We start from the raw sequence: 22948 nt of genomic DNA on the forward strand, positions 1-22948 counted from the left end.
TGGAACGGGAAAAATCGTGGTCGTGAACGTGATTGTCGTGAGTGCTTAACGAAATGCATCCTCAGACATCTATCTAATCCTAAATTACAGCATCATGAATGTTATGCAAACAATAGGCAACTCCATTCTTTTACTGTTTATTATTCTAGAAGTACTGTTGCTCAATTGACCATCCACATTATTATTGCAATATGATTTCAATAAAAACGCGTGGTGATGTAAAGACTTTAACCACACTTTATTTAAAATGCACCAAAAACTGGAATTTTTGGCGTGAATCTTGATACATCTTAATATTTAAGAATGATTTAAATAATAGTGATAATGACTAAAGTTGAGAAAGTATAAATATTGTGAACATATAGGTACAGATATGTAAGGGAAACTTTGTCATATAGGAACTATTACTTTCTAATAATAAGCTGAAAAACCTACTATTAACTGTTTTATTCACGTCTCTATGACATTCGATCCACCAACCATTTGTCAATAAAATAAATAAAATTGTTAAGGAATTTGTACAATCAGGTTAATTTAATCAAACATATTATTATAGAATGACAAAAATGCTAAATAGAATATGCCGCTCTATATAAAAATTAAATTAAGGAATTCACGTGATAGTATTAAATATATCATTAACTTTTCTTATTTAATCATTATATTGTCATCAAAATCGAGAAAGTATGAAAAATTCAATAGAATAATTGAAAGTTCATGAAAAGTCGATTAGAACATTTCTTGTGAACAAATTAAATAAATTTGTGTGGTAAAAATACAAATATTTTTATGAAGTTGGAAGAAACATAATCGATGTATGTAATTTCCTGCAAGGGAATGTATAATCATTCTGTTACCATAGTGGTGACGTTTTTTCAGTTGAAATTGTTTAGATATAAGATAAATAAGTATCTACTAGAATCGGTAAATATAGAAGTGATTAGATTCTGGCGACTGAGCTTTTATCAAAAAGATCTGACAATAACGTTAATTAAATATCAATTAAATCAGCTTTTCTGCAGTGATATAAATTTTGTAGCTAAATTATATTCCAAATTTACGTTCTAAAACTTCATCTACGCCCCAATATGTTACATAAAAATTTTTTAATTACGTTTATATAAGCAAAATCCACATTTATACGTCCTTTTTTTGTCATTTGTATGTCCAAATTATTCCATTTAGAGCTTTTTATGTGAGGTCAATTGATTTTTAGATTGGCTGCGGTATTTTAATGTGACAAAATTAAATTACAGTAATTTAAAAATTGCTCAAAATATATTAATCAATACACTTTCAAGTCTGCTGTATAATTTAAGAAAATATAGATATTCAAATTGTAGAATATATAACATTATATTATACATGATGCATTCTCCTCTTAATTGACACTGTATCCATTATTTCCACAATCTGTGTGTCATTTCAGAAGTGGTGGGTGTGTTCTGTACATCCAGTGGATCGACTTTTTATTAACATTTTTTATAAAACATAGTCACAAACCCTGTAAACCGTGATAAACATTGCATTCGGTTAGGCCAAATAAAACTGCGCATCAGTTTACAACATAACATCTCCTCTCTACCTGTTAGCCTGAAGCGATTTTGTGCTCAAAAATCTGTTTACCAGATGTGTTGGACATTGTGAAATTGCAAATAATAGTCGATGTGTCAAATTTTAATATATTGCTATATTATGAAGTTTTTGAATTGAATTGAAGAATCGTTAGCGTACAATGAACAGTTGTCAATTAAAATCTCGACTACATCCTAAAATTGACAAGGAAATTTATATCTATACAGGGTTTTCACAACGTTTGTCTATCATATGTTTTTCAAAAATGACTGTTTAAACAGGACAAATACGTTAGTTAGACTTTATAAAGTCATAAAATGGTTTCCACATTGGTTGGAAATGTATTTATAAATTCATAACATTTATAACTTCAAAAGGCACCTACAACTGCCTAACAACCATTCGGAAGGAACCAGATTTACGAGGCTAATGGCTGTGTGCTTCCTAATAAAAGAGAATTTGCTGAAAATGGTACTGTATAGTGAGGTTTTCACCTGCAGCGTTTACAATAAAGAATCAGAGGTAGTATATCTGATAAGAGTTTCGATAACAATTACTTAACCTTGAATGCAAATGGTATCTAAAAATAAACAATTTTGAGAAAATGCTCTTTTTAACTACAATTTCGAAAATTGTTTACCATCTTTCACAAAATGACTATAGTCATTTATATTAAAAATTAAAACCGTATAAACTACAGGAATTGTTATCCATTACAAATTAAATGAGTTATTCGATTTCTATATTCATCACATATCAATTAAAGATTAATAGTCATATAGAGAAGGAGAAAATGAACGAGTACCTAAGAGATTGAAAATGATGATTTCTCAAATCTATGAAGAATTATATTTAACAATTATAATAAAATTTTCTAGATAAATATTACGATAATTCAAAATCCCGTGAATATTTGGTCATTTTATCATACCTATTGAATGTCTAAATTAAGCTTCGCTTATATCAATATTGTGCGCTAGTATTTTATTCCTCTCAATTGTATGATTTGCGAAATCGCAGTATTCATCCTATGATTGTTTAAGAAAACAATGTATGTAACAATTTAAACGCAAAAATTAGGCCGAAGTGTATTATATTAAATTGAGGTATAACTCACTAGAAGGGTCAAGACTAATAAACAAATTTAAGATTGCCAAGTTAAACTTGTAACAGGAGGGAGTATTCATTACTCGGTTCACTGTCTACCGCGCGCCGTAGGAGAAAATAGACTCCTGACTCCTTAAATAAGTCAGATGTCAGATACACTCAATTCACGTCCCGTGTTAGTGAGTGCCTCAGTGGCTGAAAATTAAGAAGACGCGCGTGCATTAATATTTATAAAAATCTTAATTAATATCAAAGTTCGAATATTTTGATGTATAATCATTTTATAAAAACTACTATATAGTGGCAAGTGTTAAGTTGAGGAAAAGTGTTGGAATTTTTTCGCTTTATGGGTAAGATTTGAATTGTTTGAGTATATAGTTACCTAAACTTTTTGTTTCTCGAGAGACAAAATAAAAATAATAGCAATACATGTACGTAATATAAAAAGGTGACTGAAATATTCGTACGGAAAACACAGCACTCCGCATCAACCAACCAAACATTTCAAATTGGTGAAAGAAAAACTCAGATTTATTTTTAGATCTTGATTATTTTCATAAAGCATGTTTTGAATATTGTGTATCTATGACTAAGATTCTACCGAAATATGTTAAGAGTAATTAATATATGGTTATTGAAAATTCTACAATGACTGGATGTTTTGATTCGCTCTGAAACCAATTTTAACTGCTTGATTTAATAAAGCGATATGCGTTACAATTTCTTGGTCGAGCTTTAATTTGTTCTTCACTTATAACTTGTTTAAATTAACTAACTATAGCTTATTGTATAACAAAACGATAGTATCTAATTGCTAGCAACTTAATTTGACGATAATCAAATAATAATTTTTATGTAAACAACCGTTTCATATTAACATTTGGTTGAACTGCCATCTTAAGCCACCATTCTTCGAAAAAGATCTATCGAAGAAAAATAGTGCAACCTGGAGCATACAAAAAATGCAGAAGCTTCAAAAATAGATAAGTAAAAAATATATGCCTATAGATTGATAGTAGCATGCTGATATCGACCAGAAATACCTGTTACGTGTTAATTAGAAATTTAATTTCAGAAATATTATGGTGGAATAAGTATTAATTTTATATGAGTATCAATGAACAAAACTGAATTTTCAAAAATAACATCGTACATCTTATACCTGCTATGCTGAAATTATATATAAAGTAATATATATTGAACATTAACTGTGTTATAATAATATATACATTGGCATAGACGAACGAAATATTTTTAATCAACAAAAATTCTTGGAAACAAGAGAGCAAATACCACTAAGTAGGTAGGTATATAAATATCTGTAAAAGTTGAGTTCAAGGAAGTCGTTAGAATCCATGTATAATAATATAGATGAGGGCTACATCCGGCTTCGAAACTACTACTAGCATATATACATATATATATATATATATATATATATATATATATATATATATATATATATATATATATATATTATTGTGGTAACAAAATACTAAATTATACTCTTTTTTAAATATATTCCGAATTGAGATATTCCAAGTTTGTGATAAAATATTCAATTCATATAATTGAAGTACCACAATTTTGCTTAATGAATATATATTAGAAAATAAAAATCATTATAATATATAATATCACAAAGCTCATGTAACTTTAACTAGATAATAGCAAAGTTTGGAAAGAAAACTGTTAGTTCAGTGGCGTGTACAAAAAGTCATACTATTATGATAGAATACAAATTAAATGCTGGTAGGGAATTGGGGAACCGCATATATAAATATATAATGTTAAGTTCATAATATATTACAAGAACCATGATAAAGATCGCAACCTTAGTGTACTTACTTCATTCTGCTCGATCTATGTATTCGGTATACCAATAGGCTTCTGCAAACATATCAAGATTATTAATGTTATTTCATATATTTTGTGAACCGCAAGTAGTAAACAGTTTTAAACATTTTGGTTTCTAATATTTGAAATTTTGAAAAGATCCCCGCTTTCATTTGAGAATTTCTAATCGATGTAAGGTACGAACCTAACAGAATACGCTTCTTGAACAAGGACAATAACAATTTTTGGTCTAAATGTACATTACACTATCTAAATTAGCTTATTTAGGAAACCTTTTTTTATACATCCTAAGTAAATGCCAATTTTTAATTATAATTTTTGATATTCTAATAACCAAACGACATTCATCCCTTATGTGTCTCCCAAAAGCGCACGTTTCTGATGTATATATACCCGTAGCGTAAATCTGAAAATAATCAATTGATACGAAATCGAGATATAGGGGTGCGACACATAGCGTAATTATTTTAAGGCAATCGAATAATCAATAGATTGTTATTAATGTGGACATAAATAAACAACTGTCTGGCTTGGGCTATTATTTAATTTTCAATATGACCATTATCTAAGCTGCGTAGATTTTGTTACTTGCTGGTTAATACAGATAATGTATAATCATCTTCTTCATATTACTGATTCAGTAAATTTACTTGAAAAATTGATAAAGATATAGACTATTTTTATGTACGAGAGACTAATAAAATCTACGAGTAATCCAAAACTTAGTAGGGTCATTTTAAATATTATTACAGAATAATCTGAATATTCCCTTAAATTTTCATGAATATACCTGTGCTAATACAAGTTTTCTGGCTATCATAACTATAAGCTGTACAGAACAATAGAAAAAGGTTTGGACTGGTCAGTGTATATTAAGATTATATAAGATCTATGACTACCTTTTTGCCAATAGGCCAATAAAATTACGTCGAAAAATCTGTTAATTTCCAGCGAGCTGGAAATCGTTTTAAAAGCTCAATTTGGTCCTAAATGCATGTAATCTGAGTTTGCACCATCCCAGGCGGTGAGTTAATTTTTAGGAGTCGAAAAATCGCCAAATTTTTTCACTTTTTTCTTAGATGTTGATGGTCCTTCATCTGAGATACTCGAACGACGCGGTTGTATATCAAGGTCCTCTTCATCGGGATTATCTTCAACGGAACTATCCTCACCAATTTCTGCTTCTACGGCAATATGAGTCACATCCTCATCCTCAAAGGTTGTTCAATTCGAGCATGACTGGCCGTTGATGTTGAGGCATATTCGTGCCTACTTTTCGGCAGCTGCACTTCCTTTTACATTCTTTTACACATTTGCATTGATAACTGGAGCTGGGTCCTTAGTGTTTGATGATGATAGGGCGAAGCCCAAAGTCCGTGCTTCTCCATCCCCAGGTCAGAAGATTCTTTGGTCTATCATACCAGCCCTGGATTTGAAGGTAAACTCGCAGAATATGTTGGCCGGCGGTTGTATTTGTTGGAGGTAGAGAAGCCAGCTCGAAATTTATCTTTGTTGGCGATCTTGATATCGCTCGTAGCGGATTTCGTCCAAGGAGGTTTCATCTGCCAAGAACTGTTGACCTGCTGAAATGAGAACCTCAAGATCGACATATTCTTGATGAGAAACCTTGACAGTCTCTTGTAATGTCGCGTTTTTTTTAAAAAGCTTGACAAACTTCAACTTTCTTTGGAAGTTGAAGTACTTGGGAGAGTAGAAGGTGTTCTGAGAAGTTCCTTTTCCAGGTTTCGTGACGTAAATGGTGGATGAACTTTGTGCTTTGGCGATTAATAAAATCAATAAGTTACTCCTGTGCTAATGGACATCACACACTGCCCTAGTGAAAAGGGATCATAAGGTGAAAACCAATTAAGAAGGATTGCAATGTCTGCATCGTTTTCTGCACCCTTGAGAACCTAGCATCTACATGCTGCTCTGTGCTATATTTCACGCCACAAAAGTCTTCCACTTGTACGGAAATCTCCATAAGAGTAGGCATTGTGGCAACCCAAGTCACCAGGGTACTGCCCGCTATGCCTTGTCCATGTGACAGCCCACCTTGCGCTTTCAGAGACCTCATGATGACCTGCTTAATAGTCTTATCAGTAAACAAATCAGACCAAAATTTATCATATCTTCTGACGGTGAAGAAGCCTTTTGTTTCAAATCTATCATGTCTTGGAGGTGCAATTGGCATAACATAGTATATAAAACGCCGGAATTAAAGTACGGTAACACCGTTGCACCAACTGTAGATGTAATTGCCAATTTTCAGTTCGCTCAGCCTCGCTTGACGGTGGACATGTGACATGTGAAAATACAGCTTACAGCTTTGTAGTAGGTCTAACATTTTCTCATAGAATTGTTGGATAATGCTCATGAGTGCTGGTTGGTCCAGAAATTGAGAAAAATGTGGAACTACTATATTGTTTAACGTATCTATTATTCGTTGATTATTTTATTGAAAATGAATTACAGAAAAATACACAAACAACGCACTCATAGCAAACCAAATGGCAACATAATCTGAAACGATGCTTCTATAGTAAACTCAGTTTATAATAGTCCTCGAGCTGACTACATAAAACAGCATCGATAAGACGTTTGAGCTTGGAAACGGGGGGACCGCAATTAGTACATCACCAAACGACATTTCTGGCACTCGGATATGAAAATGCCAGCTGGTTTTCCCGGGCGAAAAAATGGGTTGGAAGACCTCATATGGTACACGAGTAAAAACTGTTGGATCGTGGGGTCCGAACCTCAAATAAGAACGCTGTAATAACGTAAAAAAAGATTGTATTTCAGGGTGTTTTCATCGTTTTCTAATGATTTTTTTTAATTTTGGGTAGCGCAAACAGATAGTTTCAATGAAGCCAACAAAAATAATTTTCAATTGAGCCGAACACGAAAAGTTTTCATTTTCACAAGTACTACTACTAGTTGAGAGTCTGGCCTCAGTTTCCACAAGGTTTCACTTGTGTACCATATCGGGTTTTTCGGACGAATTTTCCGGCACATTCGGTCACTTCTCGCGAGGCTTTTCCGACCTCCAAAACTTCTGGCGTTGTTACAGCGTTCTAATTTGAGGTTCGGACCCGACGATATAAGAGTTTTCACTCGTGTACCATATTCGACCTGTATAGAGTGCCAGAAATGCCGATTAGTGATGTACTAATTGCGGGCCCTCCATTTCCAAGCTCAAACGTCGTGTACCTTATCGATGCTGTTTTATGTAGTAAACTCTCCGACTAGAAGGGCGAGTCGTGTAAATATTTGCTCGAGTTGAGTATGTAGCGATAACATATTTAATTACTTGATTTTAGTCTGGAAAATACCTTATTCATGACTAATGACCGAAAAATTGAAATAATTTGGATATGAAGTATTTTTTCTAATTAATTGTGTTAATGATGAAAAGTTGAACATATGGAATGGTGAATTCGTGAAAACTAATATCGTCTGGATAAAAAATACAATTTGAATGTCTCACAGGACAGAAAGTTGGAATAAAATCTCTACCTCATTTTTAAAATAATTTTCATGTCCTTATATTATCCTATTCGTTATTAACATTCACTATAAGTCTTCGGAGTCAATACCCTTAATTAGCTACAACAGCTATTAATTAATTGTTGCCTGTTGGACTTTCATATCTCTGCGTCTCGTATTTTTCATTTATCAGGGAAATAAAACAATACAAGAAACTTTGAGGTAAGTTGCAGCTTTCTATTTAAAATATCTATTTTCATTATTGTAGAAAGTTCCACATTTCATAATTATCAGTAAAATTTACAAAGTAGAGGCAATAATGATGATTGAATTGACTGGAATATCCCTGAGAAGTTGATTTCAGTTATGAGTCAATCATAGAAATAACAAATTTCAATGTATCTTTTAACGCACAATTTGGTTATTGCACGTCCAAACTGTGCCATATGTTTTTGACAAAGCAATGAACACTTAACCAAAATTTATTTCTATATTTATTTGAAGAAACTATTTGACAAAGCTTTGACATGATGAGAAAGAAGAGTACTGCTGAAAACTACAAATACAGGATATAATAAACACTTTTCCGAATAAAAAATTGATATTATTTTAACAGAATTCCTAAAATTAGAAGAGTTGAAAGAAGCTGTAAGGGAACTTAGAACGAACCGCATGGGCATAACAAGATAACAGAAATGATCAAATATATATGAGAAAATGGAAAAGAAGAATACTCAAGATTGGAAGATCGGAACAATTCTATTATTATATAAGAAGGGGATGAACAGACTTTACAATTAGAAAGGAAAGGAAATTTAGATATTAGGGAGACACCCAAAAATAATAAGAGATTCCAGAATGTATAGAAATATACTGCAGGCAAAACCCCATGTAACAAGAGAAACAGGACGTTCAAAACTAATACGGAACACAAAAATAGCGTGTATTATCGAAGAAAAAATATCTCGGATGTAGACAATAATATTGGCAAAGAATAAAAAGGATTGAAATATAATTCTATATAAACAGTAAATTGCTTATTTCTTCTCTTCTAAAAAATCATTTTTGATAATAATTTACATGCTTATTACTTTCAGAATCTATTTTACCATCTTCTTTAATAGGTAGGTATATATACGATTATAAAAATAGACCAGATCATCTGAGTTTGGTTATGATTAACTATATAATGAAAATATGTAGTTATAGAGATTGTAAAATTCGCCTTATTTTTAAGTAGGTAAATAGCGTAGATTCTGGATGTATTTCGTTAACAATCCTAAACTGTTAATTAGTATCAGCGGTATACATGTTTTTTATAAATATTGCTTTTCCAGCTTGAAATTTGGAACCTAAAAAAACCGGTATATGAATCAATAGATATGCACGACCTTTATTAATTCTAATTTCGTAAAATAAAACCGCATTGTTCCGAATATGATATGATATAGACAATTAGCTAACCAATTTAGTCAATTTACGAGATACGCATACGATGCAATGACGATTAACCTTAGTTTAGAAATTCTGATTTTCATGTAGTTGTTGATTTAATGATTATACATAGAAATTATAAGAAATGTACTGCTGATTTCGATAGATTGTTCAAAAATCAACTTCCACAAAAATTATCTCTGAAAAAAGATTTATATCCGAATTTGGTATAAAAATGAAACTGAAAATGTTTGTATATGGTAATCCTATAGGTATATATTTTGGTACCATTTTTATATTGTCTGAATAGAATAGATTCGATGTTAGAACAGAAAAGAAATAACATTTTGTAAATCTATTTCAATTATTAAATTTTAATTGGACACTGTGTGATCTAATAACATTTTATTGGATCATTGCCATTTTAAAAAATGAAGATAATATTCGGTCAACAAATAACATCGAAAACAGCGATCAATAAATTGAACATTTCATTCAAAATTATTTTTAACTGAAAGTTATAGCTAATGTTTGTTATATCTAGCCAATAAGTAGGTGGTTTTTTCACTTTATTTACGATGATATATATGTTGAAAGTATAGAAATTTGGTGAAGTTTCCATCTGAGAGTTTTAAGAGATTTTTGTAAGAAAAATAGTTGACTGAAAGAAACATTTTGTTCTATACACCATCTAGCCAGGAGCCAGAAGCCAGAAGAAATATATTGAAATATATATAGGAACTTTTAGGGCTCCCAAATTTACTATAAATACAACAAAACTTTCGTTATTTTTGAAATACAATTTGATTGGTCCAACGATTTTACCGATAATGGGATATTGAATATTTGCTGTGAAAATGACAAAGGAAAAATCCAATAATTATAATCCAGGATATAAAATAATCTATGGTCTCTGCGTCAAACTTTTCTCACCAGTACAATACGGCATCAGTTCAGGACATTAGCACTGGCCAAACTATACTGGTATACATTTTAGAATCCAATCTTAGTCTAGTAAGAAGGAGTATTGTTGCTCAATCAAACTCACCTTTTCCGTGATATGACTTAATTGTTACTGATCCTGATAAAGCGCTTTTGTTTATATGATAACGGAAAAAATTAAATCCAATAACATAAGTTTTATGCATATTGAAGATTATGACAAATATATTTTCCACAGACTTTTCTGGCGATACAATTTCTTACCGCAAATCTACTAGATATACCACTTCAATTTATTTTCAGTCAAATCTTCTCTGTTATAGCTGCAATACATAATCACAGTCACAATTTTGGTTTATACTTGTGTTTGAACACTGGAGATTTTAAATAAGAACAAACTTCATCCCTTATCCTTGCACAATAAATAACAGCACTAAAACTAGGCATTTCAACGGACTAAATATTCATAGATTTCCAAATAGAAATATTTGATTTTAGATATAATAATTTCTTTCTTTGTCCTTTAACTAACTTTGTAGTGAAATAAAATAGCAACCATCAATTCACGGAAATACATGTTTAATTAAATTTTCCCCCAGTCTATGCTGTACGTTTTCACTAAGCAGTCATAGAGTAAGTCTACAGCGCCTGAAGACGTGCATTCTACCTGTGAATTTCGCCTAAAATACGCCTTTTGCGTTATTAGTACCAAATTGGTGTCATATAGGATTTCTCTACGAAACAGCTTAAGCGTGTTCCATTTGAGATCACAATAATTGAGCAAACAGATGTTTGACAGTCACTAAATTTGGTCCAATCCACCAAACCTTTATACTCAAGCAGTTATCTTTTCGCCAGAAAATTCTTATAATTAACCCTATACAGGAAATCTTTTTCAAGTCAATTTAGTTTGCGTTTCGTACTCTGTTGTTATTACATTTTAAGGGAGTCGTCACTGGAATATAATATTGAGTCAGAGCCCTTTGGCGACGCCTTATACCAAATAATTTCATGTATTAAACAACCAAATTTAATGTTTCTAACAAATAATTACTTTAGTTAGCGATTCGTAAACACAAGATGTTTAAACTCATTTCTGAGTACTCTTAAAATGGGTAAGAAACAGAACGGATATGTTTATAATTAATTATTTACACAAAATTTATTGCTTTGAACTCATTGCGACGTTATATACGTCGACTCATTGGTTAAAAAGAATTCTGACTTGGTTCATAATGACGAATCGAGATTTGGAAAATCTTAATGCTATAAGATAAAAACATTAGCAAAACGAATTAAAAATATAATGTTATTTTATCGTTTCATTTAATTTATCCCGTCGAACAGATTCTTTTAATTTTTTCTTTTTGCATTGATATTCTCCTATACCCTGTATAAGTAATTGACAATACATTGAATACATCGATATGAATATAATTCTAGGAAGGTCAGTTAATTCTAATAGACACTGTATTTGTCAACAGGACAAGTAGCACCAGATGTTTTCGGTACTTGAATTTACCATGTGTACACTGTTGCCAGTTTTTTCAATTATTCATAAAAAAATTGAAAGAAAAAAAGTTAAAACAGATTCAATTTACATAAAAAAGCTAAATCAATTTGTCAATACCTGAATCTTACCATATACATGCCATATCTCCACAACTACTTCAATTTATGTTTATTGTCAATGTTTGCGTCCTCAAATGTGAATTCTGAATAAATTCCGGAATTTTTAATATACTTTACTTTGACGTGTCCGAAATAGATCTGTCAAGAACTTTTTGGAATAGTCCTCTAGACAGAGGATGAAAAAATCGTTAAAAAGTATTTTGAACTTTGGAGGAACAATAAAAATTCAACTTTAAGTTAAAGTTGTAGGTTTTTTAATTTACCCTATTACTTACCCTGGAGTAGCTAGTGCTTAAGGTATGTCAATTACAGCTTTAATTGTTTGTAATCAAGTTAAAGTAATAAAACAATTTATTTAGAAAATAAAAATAAAACTCTTTCTCTACGGACGATAATTCCAAAGATTTTTTTACAGATCTATTTCGGATATCTAGAAGTAACTTATAGGTACTGAAAACGTAGAAGCTTACAAAAGAATCGGCATTTGTGGACCAATTTAAGAAACCTTACCATAACTCTGGTGATATAATCATTTGAAAATTCAATTTTTCTTGTATAAACTAAAAATGATCTGTTTCACGAAGGAACAACTTTCAAAGTACTTATAAATCCTGAGCAATGTAGAATTTATTTCTTAGTTTATAACAAACACACTGTCGCAAACACTTAAATTCCTATGTTTTCAGGTACCCATAATGTAGCTGAGGGTTGTCATTTTTAATTGGTTAGACTTCAGTTTATTAGCAATATTAGAAATATTTATTGGCTACAATTTAATTATGTATATTTGTTAGCTATTGATTCGGTTTATGTAGTCTATTTTCTCCTCTTGTTGCTTTTAAAAACGTTCCATATAAAATTTCGCAGTTTTTTTATTACAATAAATAATATATTTGAAATAAATGACCTAATATTGACTAGAATGTAAAAGCGGCTGCTATAAGTATAACTGACCGAGGACTGATTCTGATTGTACTGTTTATTCCTAAGAAGAATTGTATTTTTCACACTCCAGCTATCCTGTATCATTCATTTTAAAATGCTTTTCCAATATTAACCAGAAGTTATTTTAATCTAGTTAGGTCGTTAAGTACTTGACATCTATCGATCATGCAGTTCTTCAATAAAGTTGAGCTTTTGAAGTGTTCTGTGTACCTAATATTAAAATTACTGTCTGGTATAGGTACTTAGACTTATCTATAAACACATAATGATGAAAAAACAAGTTTAATCAATGTTGAAATTTATTGTAATACCTAGTAAGTATTTTAAAAATAATATTTCTAGATATCGACTTTCTTCAAGGACTGGATATTAAATATTTTTGATCAACGAACAAATAAACCTAGGAAATGTATTTTAAAAAAAAACAGCTTTCGTTTATAAACAGACATTTTATTTATTGTTCTAATAATTTTAAATCTAGTAATATCTTGATAAATTGTAGACTAATAATGGGATGGAAGGAGCTGAAAATATGAATTATCAAACTGTTGAAAATATGTTTGCCTCTTAATCAAATATGGCTTTCGATTCTCATCATAATATAATGAGTATACTTACGACACAATGAAAATATTTGGAACTTGAAATCTAATTGATTTATCACTTAATTTTCAGCACCACATCATGACTAAATCTGAAATTTTCTTACCTGATCTAATTTTACAGTGTTGAATGTTTCTTGTAAACAGAATAACTTGGTAGAATCAAAAATAGTTACACCATAAAACATAAGAAATTCAGTACACTTGAAGAGAAATCGATTCAAGTGCCAATTTTTAGTGAGTACATTATAAAACTTTGTTTTCGCTTTACATTTTTTGCCCCGTTTACCTTGAAGTAAATCTCCGATATCCAAGTTAATATAAATTTACGTATTCTATTTTAGTCTAGTTCTCAAGTACAAACCATAGCTAATATTTATCTCATCCACTAGATGTTAGTCTTATTTGTTAGTTTGCTATAGCTCATGAACATCAAGACATCTTTTACCTAGGTGCTTTTTTGAAAATATACTGTTCGAACATACGTCGAGTAATAAATATATTCGTAGTACATAGAAAGTCTGTATACCGATTTTCATCCATCAATTTCTGTAGATCGATTCTATCTTTTTAGTCGTTTTGGATTGCATTAATTTTCTGTATTGGGGACTTCATGTCGTCCATTGCATATTTTCGGTCCAGTGGACTCTACGTTCTGGAATACCGATAATTACACAGTGAGAACTAGACGTAAACAAACATGTAATTACTGAAACATAAACATCAAATTATTTTGAAACAAAAACAGTAGTAGTTATTATTTCAGACTTAATAATAATACTTAAAATTTCAAGAGTAGCTTAAGCCATAACTTGCGCAGAAATATTGTACGATACGATAATGGTGGTCATTCCTTATTAGTTATTTACTTGTATGATCCTTTTTTAGAACTGCACATTTAAAAAACATAAACAAAGCTTCTAAATGTGGTCACAAGACATCCCAAGATGTAAATTCACAATTCCGTTTTGGAAATACTGCGTCGATGATAAGCACAAACAGACTTGAAAGTTTTGCGTCACTCAATGTGTACATTGGAAAATAAATATAATTTTAAATTTATATTGTTATATTGAATTCTACTATTTAAATATTTAAATTTACCTTAACCTAACCATTTCTCAAGATATACGACAAAAATTTTATATTTTCGCAATTTAAATCAAGTGCGATTATAAAAAAAATATTTCTTGCTATTCTTTTATAAGGCTGAAACTTGTTTTTTTAAAATCGAAATATTTATTCACTTCCCTAATATTCTAACTATAGAATTGTAAGCCGACCTCAGGAACCATTGATACACTCGTCCCACAATGAAAATTTCTACGTTTGGGTTTTCTAAAATATTTTCTCCGGAAGTCGGCTGTAATTTTGTTATTTTAAATAGAACACCCTGTATATTAATATATTTTGAAATCTAAGTTTGTCTTCATAAATATGAAATTTCTATATTTTCTCAAATAGAACCCGGTTTATTCTATTTTAATGCATTCAGGGGTTAAAAATAGGGCAAATTCATGTATCCCATACCTAAACCTAGGATGTGGTTAAATTTTATTTATTCGTTATTAAATTGAGGACGATTTTCGAAAGTATCAACAATGGACTAATGACAGTTAAATAAGTGTCATTTATTCCAAAGTATAAATGAATTTGCCTTATATTTTACCTCTGAATGCATTAAAATAGAAAAAACCGGGTGGTTATATTTAAAAAAATAAAGAAATTTGATATTTATAAAGTTAAACTTTGGACACTTTGTACAAAATAAAAAAAATTTCAACGTTGACGTTTGAAGTCTGACTTTGCTAAAAGCAACCGAACACAAACCATTTTCATATCTTTAAGGGTATCCCCATAAAAAAATCATTTATAAGGGTCTGCAACGGTCAAATTTTTTACAAAAAATTTTAATAACTCTAAAAAAGTTTATGGACAAAATTATACTAAAATTTTAATTTTAGAAAATGTATTAATATACAGGGTGCTCTATTTAAAATAATAAAGTTACAGTCGCCTTCCGGTAGAACCGGAAGTCGGCCATCTTTGAAAATATTTTAGTTAAAAAGATCGTATCCAAAACCCAAACGTAGAAATATCATGATTTCACTATAAGTATTTTGCCATATACAGAGTTTTAACTCGTCGTGGGAAGCTATTTTACTTTGTAAACTTTGGACTAAAAGTTTATATAAATGATTTATTTCACAAAAATCATTATGAAAGTGTGAAATCCAGTTAATTCCGTTAAAAATATTTTAGAGCCTAACAAAAATGCAAAATTTCCCTGTCAGACTTGAGCCCACATCAAGGGGACGACTTAACACGTCACCATCAGTGCATATTTCTTATTAATCGTTAAGCGGCAAAAGTAATATGTGAAATCTTATTAGATTGATAATATGTCAATAGAAATTCAAATCGAGCCAATGTTATTTCTTTAATTTCTTTCGCCGATTTCATTTTCTTAACAGGTATCACATTGGAACGCCATTTTCTGTGAAAAAATATTCGTTGTTTCTTGTAGCGCCTTCTATTAGTGAAATTTCAAAATTTGATCTAAAAGTTCTATAACATTCTGTTTCATGTGAAAATTAAGTTGAAAATTTCATACCTATCATTTTAAGCCAATCAGATGCCTTAACTTTAACAGATTCCTAAATCAACATTCTGAATTTTTGGAATGTCATAATTTCTCTGACATGACAGCTATCACGTCATAATATCAGAGGCGCGAATTGTTTTTAATAAATATTTAGTTTTATCTGAAATATAGGTGTACACACATTTTATCTGATAACATCAATTAAAAATTCCAACACTTTTTGAAATTCGATTTCTACTTTTTTTTGTCAACTGTAAATCAAGTAAAAAGCCCTGCCCAAGTAACGCACAACTTACTCTTATTGCCAAATTGTTTTACGAGGATCATATAACTGATAAATGAGAAGTATCATAGGTTTTCAACGGTAATTTGGAGTACGTATTAGCTTAATGTACCTCTCGGTGATCGATGTTTTATAAACGTTTATTCTGCCTGATTTCCAAGTTTTCATAAAACAGCTTTGTTGTTGTTTTTAAGAAGCTTCAAGAAAAACGTTAAAGACGTTTGATAGGACCACAAGTACCGTTATTCACAACGTTTATACACAGAAGCTGCTTTCTGTTTAAGAGATCTATTAGAAGTTTTATATCGCCTATATAACTATTCTTATCACCTTCAAAAGATTCGTGGGAATAGATGAATTAACAAAGTTATTGAAGTTTGTCAATATATCAATTCAGCTTTATTATATTTGTAGTGTGACGCTTCTATCTACCTAACTTATATTTACTTTATACGACATTTTCCATTTTCTTTCTAAATCAGGTGATCGATTAATATTATGACAGCAATAAAATGAGCAGAATGTGATGTCATTATAATATTGGTACTCAGATTAATTATAGAACGACCGTATCTTAAAAAGAATGAGCTCGCATTAGGTCCTTCACGCTGTCTAAGGGTTATTAGACGTATAGAACAAAACTTACACGTAATCATATTCTTTCACTGTAGTAATTATATTAATGATGGTACAAGTAACAATTTTAGTTGATTATCATATTATAATTTCACGATAATATTTTTGTTCAGAACTAGTCCATTTTCAGGAAATTTTTCGTTGATGCTGATGAAAGTCATTAACCGCATAAAAATTTTAATTTTCCTTTTTGGAAGAATTAGGTATATGAACAGTCAAATTTGCTTAAGTTCAATGGGAGTCAACTTTTTGCAATTATCTTAGAGAGGTTTCATAATAAGAGTGGATTTTGATAAATTTTAGTGAAAGAATGATTTTTAGCGTTTCTTGATCTGCAGACGCCAATATCCATGTAATCGAGAAATGACAAATGACAAAGCTCTCGAATGTTCACCTTATACAGCTTTTAAACCGGCAACTCTCTCAAATGATAAGTAAAAAGTGTAAAATAGTTGTTTTATAATAGCTAGAAAAGAGTTCTCTTGTGGTACTACATTAGTTCTATATAATTGTTCTTTTAGAAATTTTTTGACCACCTTAATAAAACGGTCGAGTAAAATGGTCCTATTCAGATGAATAAGAGCTATTTAACTGATGTTTGATCGTACCATTCACCTTCCGAAAATTGTTATGCAAGCGGTTATTTTTCGTTAATAAAACTAGTTTTGCTACTTGGGCGGGTTCGACTGAATGTCTATTAATATGAAAAAAATTCTATTTTTTAATTAATATTTTTAGTATAAAATGGTCTTACCGAATTTTTCTCGGCCACGTACTTGGGAAATATACAAAAAATTTACACCTCGAAAATTTTCGGTAATCATTCAAGCTCTAGGAAAATCATGTGATTAATTCACGCAATATTATCAAATATTTTACCAATTTTTTTATTGTCACAAAAACTAGAAATTATGTAGAATTACAAGTCAACAGGGTGATTAAAAGTTAATAAAAAATTTATTGGGAAATTCCACCTAAACAGACAGACAACTATCAGGGTAAGTTAAAAGAGGTGTGATAGAAATAGGAGATATGAATTTTAGACTAATTTAAAAAGCTTTCATTCTACGACCTGATAACAAATTTTTGTTTTAGATATCCAGTAAGAGTTCCGGCGAACAATATCATTAATATATTCGTCATAGGCTAAATAGAGTATCAATTATCTGAAATATTTCTCACTTTTGTTATGACTTGTAATAGGTAATTTCAGTATTCACATTTGATGATAAATAACCAAAACTGTTCTACTTGACCATCGTTATTTTCATATTTGGGTATTCATCTAACAACGTCAATGTTATTAAAATTTGAATTTTTTAAAAAAACAAAGTTTTTTGGTGAGAAATAATTTCTATACATACTATAATGTATAGCTTCCACATATAGTTAACACAGTAAACATATTTATTTTATTCAATTTGTCAAGGTGGTATATAACTACCCTTTTACGACTCCAGGTGCTGAGGTAGAGCCATAAATCAGTTAGTGGATTTGCTTGTGTAATCAAATCGACCTCCTTTACTAAAAATTATCCAATGAATACTATAAATAGTAATACTTTTAGTTATAAAAGCTGCATTTTATTAAAATATATAACACACACAAAAGTTATGATTAGTAATTTATGAAAAATTGGGAAAAGTTAATCTTTTCATTTGAGATCTATTTAAATGGTACAAGTTTGTTTTAAAAGACTCAAACTTAGTAAAAAAATTCTTGTAAGCTAATAATATACTTATAAATATACCATTAAAATATGCGAACAACAGAATTTTGAATAGAATTGAATTGAAAAAGTTAAACTTTCATTTATTCATACACACTTTTAAATGTCAACGAAGCACGGATTCTCACATTGTAATAATATGACTGAAGAAATAATTCGTTTTGAAATGGTGTAAAATTTTAAAAACGTTTCAGTTATGAGACAAGTAGTACTGATACCAAAGAAAGCATAACAATTTATTATTTTTAAAAGAGTTTTCGAAAAATTCCTTCAAAATTTTTGGAATTCATTTTGTTACAATCCCAGCTATATCACTAAATTGAATACCTTATTTCCAAAACAGTATAGCCGAAATCTTATAGTCTAATTTTATGCCCGAGAGATTGATAAAACCTACTTACTAATTAGAAAAAATGCACTTTCTACCATAGCTGTTTGAAAGTTAATTAGATGAAAATATAAGTGTACACCCGATATATTCATTATATTTATACAAATGTTATGTCATGCGAAAATATTCGAGAAATATCTTAAAAAAATAGTCTTACTGTCTACAAAAAATGTGATACGTCTATAGATTAAGAATACTTCATCATTTCACATCATTTTATTACTACTTACATTATCAATAAAAGTACGATATCGTAACATGTCTTTGAAATTTTTAAAACATAACATATCCAGACTGCATTTATGGTTGGATACCGACATATGTAAATTAACCAATAATAGTATTTTATCATATCATGTGATCTTATAAAAAACTTTCAAGGTAAAGATTATCGTTAAAGTAAATCTTTTTGAAGGCATAATTAAGCCTATAGCTACATGCCGTTTCCGACTTTTTTATCGAAAGAGACAAACCTATTGTTAAATTTCGAGATACATATATAAATTAGAAAAAATTCAGTGCCATGATTGCAAAGAATTTTTAAGCTAATGTATCTAAGAATTTGAACACATGAGGGCGTAATTTTTTTTGATGAAATACAGGTTTTTGTATAAAAAATAATTTTATTAATGTTCCATATTTCTTCATTTTATATCCCTTCTAAAAAAAATAAGAGGTCAAGGTCACCAGAATACTTATTTGTGAGATAATTTCATCAGTTAGAATAAAATCTGTTTTCAATTGAAAGCCACTATTTGAATGTTGTTTATCTACTATGATGTGGTGCAAAACCTAGTCCATATTGCGGTTGAACAACTCCAAACACTGAGAAGATTTCAGGAATCGCAGCATTCTCAAGTGATAATTCATCATTGAAATCACTGAGCCATCTGAGATGTCAATGGCTTCCACAATCTCTCACAATTCCAGTCTTTGAGCGACCAACTCTATATCGTGAACGTTGCAATTATTTAGGATGTAGAGACATCAAGTGTTGTGCTTATATGGGCACAACGAAATTGAGTAAAACAAATTTTTTAATAACAATTATGTTTATTGAGCACACAAAGTTTGCTTTATTGCCATTTTCTAAATCGTGAGGTAGTCTACCATCAAAGGATGTCGAACACAAATAAAATATCTTAGATTGTTTAACAGGATTCAAATGGCACATACGTGTTGACAGGAGTAATGTTATTCAACGACCTGTACATTGAGGTTATAGTATGTAATGCAACTGCGTATGTCAAGTCACTTTTCGTCTACTTCAGAGACATAATGAATGCACATCAATACATTTGAGAAAAATTTGGAACATCAATTAATTCCCCACTTCACGAAATTAAAACAATTACAATTACAGAATCTATCTTCTACTTCACCAGCCTCCAATTCATCTCATCTTGATCCCCCAAGATCTCCGGATTTGTCTTCAGTTGAACATAATCGGTAAGAAATTCATAACGACCTGAATCTGTGATGGTTTTTCGATATAATATGAAAGTAGCATCAGAAGGATGTTGATTACCTCACCAAGTGTATGCATGCGGAATGAATAAGACATGGAGCTTCATTCCATTATGAGAGTTGCTGAGCAGATTAACTCGATTGGTAAATTGGTTAAATTTATAAAACAATTTTTCTTGGCATATGAATATGTCATTGCTTATACACGAGGCAAATTATTTGTTTTACAAAGCGTTACATCATTCAAAAAAGCTTGATATGACTATTTTAATTTATTTCAATCAACCAACATAATATAAGAAGTAGTTGAGGTTTGACATTTGAGTTAAAAAATTATGTTTGTATGTTTACAGACAAAAAAAATCCTCAAACTAAACCTCTATTTCATCCAGCCCGGAAGTTATTGCTTATTATATATAAGTATATAAGAAATATCGTTGAGTAACAACCAACAAGTATAGTACTGGTGTAGAATTGTAATCGTTTTATTTTTCTATTGTAATATTCATTCGCAAGGTGCACCAAAATACTACTAGCATACCAAGTAGACATAACGTAAGCATGTAAAAATCGTTTGGACGTCGACTAGCATTTTAATAAGTGCTAACATCTGAATTGCCTGTTAACTGACATCCGGTTTTTCGTCAAAGCAGCACTGTATAATAATCATTTTTACTTTGTTTTCTGCAGGTAATATTCAGATTCATTCATTTCTGTGAGAATTCGTTTCAAAAAGTGTTTAACAAGTTAGAGCCGCATTAATTTATGAATAACGCGATATTATTTATATACTATTTTTGAACAGTGTGACTTTATAATGGAAAAAAATGGTCGGACCACTATTTTTCATTAAAAATTTAGACTATTTTTCTACTTCAAAATATTTTGATATTATTATTGTGGGCCGCACTCTTCTGCAATTGTTCTTAAAATGAGTTTAAATTGCATTTAATTTGGTGGGTTGGTATAATATAACCATAATTTCAGTTCCAAACGATGAATACATAAAAGTATTCGCAAGCTCGGAAAATTGGTGTTTTTTTTCCGAATAAGAAACCGCTCATAATATAGCTGGCAAAGACTTTACAACTCATATATATATATATATATATATATATATATATATATATATATATATATATATATATATATATATATATATATATTGACGTTTCAACTAATTTTAATATTTTGATTTCTAAAAATTTTAGAAGCTTAAAAAAGTTTGTTAACTTCAGTTCTCTTAATATTTCAAGTCAACTTGAAACCTGAAATATTGTGATTTTGCAAGCATCTATGGTTATTTTTTAAGAATTCTAAAAAATCTAATATCTTGTGGTATAGTTTTTATAGGATTTTATAATATTAATTATTTTATAATTTCGAAGACCATGGAGGTCAATGCTGCGGTCTTCATCGAGCTATTCAAAAACCGAGGTACATTATTTGAGTGTTGCCGAGCAGTCAATGGAATTATCGTCAATGAACTACATATTATTATCAGTCTTCGCAGAATGCAAATTCATAACATTTGAATTTAGGTAATAAAACACTTTTAAATTACAAAATAAAAATGAGCAAAATACTTTTTTAACAGGATATGAACCAATTAAATTTCATGTACATATTTCTTGACCAGGTAAAAATAATCATGTACCTGACCTATCGATTTTCAAGATAAACTAACTTCACTATCTACTTTATCAACATTTATTTCGGTTAAATATGTTGTAGTCGTATGAGAAAATAATGCGGTTTACAAAATCAATACTCTATGTGATGCATTAATTTCACTTTTACTGAGTAAAAAGAACCAATATTATGGAAACATCAAATCCTTGACAAAATATCCTAACTAAAAAACAACAACCATAAATAGGATAAGTAGCAGTACCTCTATATTAGATTTAATTAGCGAGGGAAGATGACTTTATTGTTGTCAGACAAAAATTGTGTCAAAAAAGACAATTACCCAAAATACATAGCTAAATTGCAAAAATGGCTATTTTTATAAAATATAGCAAAATGAAAAATTTGAGCTTGCTTGGAATGATCGTGGAAACCGTCATTTAGTTAGTTGTATGTAACAATTGATTTTGCTGTGTTTTTCTGAATGGAAGCCAATTTTACAATGTTACCAAAATTCTCAGCCTAAAAAAAGGTCGCAGCGTGGAGAGGTTGAGAGACCCTGGATTAGATGGACGTGAATCCACCTTTGACCCATTAATCTATTGTGTACCCCGAACTGTTTACC

At 30.2% G+C, this 22948-nt stretch overlaps 1 protein-coding gene across 3 annotated transcripts in view; it reads left to right on the forward strand.

Moving 5' to 3' along the window:
• Window positions 1-2745: 2745 nt before the first annotated feature.
• The window catches only part of LOC130451344 (fibroblast growth factor receptor homolog 1-like), a 44996-nt gene continuing 24793 nt past the window's right edge, over window positions 2746-22948 (forward strand). Inside the window, exon 1 of one of the 3 annotated variants that reach the window (XM_056790308.1) lies at window positions 2746-3032. The gene's annotated coding sequence lies outside the window, so the exon portion shown is untranslated. The remainder of the gene's footprint in view (window positions 3033-22948) is intronic. The other 2 variants (XM_056790306.1, XM_056790307.1) reach the window with 2 other exon arrangements.

Source organism: Diorhabda sublineata, chromosome X (genome assembly GCF_026230105.1).
Source record: "Diorhabda sublineata isolate icDioSubl1.1 chromosome X, icDioSubl1.1, whole genome shotgun sequence".
NCBI lineage: Eukaryota > Metazoa > Arthropoda > Insecta > Coleoptera > Chrysomelidae > Diorhabda > Diorhabda sublineata.